Raw genomic sequence first — 3,247 nt, 5'->3', positions numbered from 1 at the left:
AGGAACATCACCCCACATTTATCAAGTCATATGCCCACATTAAAAAAAAAACTAAAAGAGGGAGCCTTCAGTAATAGTTTGTTGAGGTAGCCTATGTCAATCATTTACCACTGACTACATACTATTATATAACTGGATGCAATTGAAGTCATCCTCCTGTGAACCTAAACAGAATACGCTGTTTGAAAAAAATGAATGGGTGTACTAATGACGTAGCAGTCACCACTAATTGCTCTTTATTTGTCTCAAAAGGGTACCATTTTACGTCAGTAAAATAATACAACATGCAGGCATTTAGTCATACATGAGGGTTTGCCGAGTTGAGCCCCCTCCATTTGAACAGTGTCTAAAAAGGTTGTGTAGAAGACGCTCTCTTAAGCCTGCAGGAAACAGGAAACTAAGGCCCTGTTGTAGGCAAATCTGAATGTTAATGATAAGAACGTTGAGGCTGTGATGAGCTCCAGTAAAGCAATATGCTGTGACATAAGTTAAGATCTGTATAGACCCAATTGCACTTTAATCTCTCAATTATTACTCTGAAGTGGAGGAGTTTTAATAATTCTGTAAATCAGAATAGATTACAGTCTTAAATATTTATGTTTTAAGAGAATTTTTTTTATCATAAGGTGTACTTTTTGGCCCATGTAATTAACAGGAAATTCTATATACAATTCAAACTAACATTAAGAAAGGTACTGTTGTGATACTTGCTAATCTATGCCAAAGAGCACTAAATAGTACATTATTGTCCCGTTAGTTTGTCACCTGTCAATAACAAACCAATTACCACAGTATGTACACTGAAAGGCCATATATTTAGCCTAAACTGGGGGAATTGAAAAAACAAACATCAGTGACTTATGTATCACCAAACCACATGGGATTGCTCAACACGTTAGTGCAAATAGAAGGGCCTATTTTCCATTAGTCTTAAAGATATTCTCAAATAAGGTTAGCCGTGGGGTTGACATGTGTGGCAAAAAAAAAACATTCAGTCAAACCCAATCCCTTTCACAGTAAGTGTCTTTGAGTTGACTTGATGTACTGTATGTCATAAGAAGAAACCTGAGTATTTGTCAGCAATGGATTGTTAGATCTGTTAGGATCACTGATTAGTATCTGATATGACTGCACCTTATTCTCAACTTCACTATATTAAATATGGATATTTATACTCCCTGTAAAACTGTATTTATCTAGATATTTATATTTTTCCGTTTTTTAGACGTATATTTATATTTATCACTCTGCTCTGCACATCCATATAGGCATTTTTATTTATATAGCTAATATCTCAATTTTCTACAGTGTTTTTAATTGTGTCTGTGCTATATTTTTTGAGCTGTGAACTTTGCACGTAATTTCGTACAACAGTGTACTGTGGAATGACAATAAAGAAATCTTGAATCTTAAAACAAATGCCTAAAATGAAGCAATCGTGCATTAGAAGGTTTTGCTGGCTGACAGGATGAGACACTAAACATTATATACAAACCCAAAACCTGCCACAGTTTAACACAGCATTGAACAAAAGGTTTACAATTTGTCTAATTTGGCTTTAGCCTACCCTTAATGTGTTCTCTGCCCTTTTGCTTTTTACCTGCGGTCCATCAGGAAGCTTTAACTAATATACTACTATACTACTAGTTGTTGGCTACAGAATGATGGGAATGCTATAAGTATAAAACTTTGAGCTGGTCTGAGCTGTGCTTTAAGCTAATAAGTAACATGAGTAATCAGGCCTATGTCCAAAGGTAGGCTACAACTGGTGGTGATAAACACTGATGAGGGATATATAAAAGCGGCACCTTTTTTATTAATATTTTGCCTTAAAGGATTATCCCTGTATTTATGATACTTGCTTATTGTTTCCTACTATTTAATTTGGGGGTTAACATCTGGGGTTAACATCTGTTAAAAGCCTAAATAGGGAGTAACCTGACTTTCAGTTCATTTACTCTTTAATACATTTACCCATGATATTCACAGTGGAGCTGAATGTTACGTTTAGCTCATGATATAAAAACAATTATTGAATCAAATTTTGGGTTAAGGAAACGCTCTGTTACTACACTATAGCATTATTCTGCTTTTGTTACTATATTAAGCATGGATATGAAAGGCAGAAGTGCGCTTGCGTCAAAATGCGGTAACAGGGGACACGCACAACTGCTGTGCGCATGCGTCCAGCGTGCCTATCAGATGAGAACAGAGAAGTCTGGAAATCTCCTGAGGAGGTGACAGCAAGTACGCAGTCATTTTAATGGGCATTTTCACCATATTCGGGCGCACATGGAGAACGGTCCTCCCTGTGTCTACTGAACGCGTCCTGATGTGGAACTGTATTCAGTTAAAAGTCCAATAAACCTTTGGGAGTACAATTTCATATTTTGGTGGATCGACTAGACACCAAAACTAAATTTCCTCTTCAGTGATTCTCAGACATGGATTATCTTGGGAACTGGACCGTCAGACTAATGTGCCCACTGTAATTTTACACGCCTTTTTGTCAAGGAATGACGGGACTATTAAAACAAAAACCCTCTCACGGAATATATGTTTCTGACAGTCCGCAGCTCTCAATAAAGACACATCTATATGGGCATAATACCGGCATCAAAATGTGGATGTAATTTGATGTGGGTGTCAGAGAGCGTATATATTTGTCACAAGAAGCAAGGCTTTATCGTTTTTGAGACAATGTAGCAAAGACTTGAATGTAAAGGCAAAATAGATTAACAATCCTCTCTGGTGTTAAATAGCGAATTTGGTGTTGGTAAAACAATGTATATTAACGTAGGGCATTGCCTTTTACTTTTCCGCAAGTATTTAGAGGATATGTCCGAGTAAAACCAGCCTTTTCTTTGTCTAACGCCATTTTGTGTGACATTACAGCGCTAACGTTGTCGTCAGCCATTTTGCCTTTTCTTTTCAAGTTGACAACCTCCGGAGAGACAAAAGCAGATGATAATTTTAGGCCCATAGGTTGTGTGGAAATTGAGCTAGCGTTAACCGAGAAAGAATTGATAATTAAACTTACCTACTGCATAAGCTGTTTGGTATGGAGTTAATGTCTGTATTTCTTATTAACGTCTGTAGCTGTCAGGAACTGCATAACGGGTGTAAATTGCGAGCAATTTTGTTCAACGTGTTTAGTGCTCGCGTTCAAGCCATTTAGCTATAGCTATTTGTTTTTAAGGTAAACCTTTGATGAGAGCTGGCTATGATAGTCCCATGAAATGTACCC

This window comes from Etheostoma spectabile, chromosome 7 (assembly GCF_008692095.1).
Source record: "Etheostoma spectabile isolate EspeVRDwgs_2016 chromosome 7, UIUC_Espe_1.0, whole genome shotgun sequence".
Lineage (NCBI taxonomy): Eukaryota > Metazoa > Chordata > Actinopteri > Perciformes > Percidae > Etheostoma > Etheostoma spectabile.
This window is presented reverse-complemented; position numbering follows the sequence as displayed.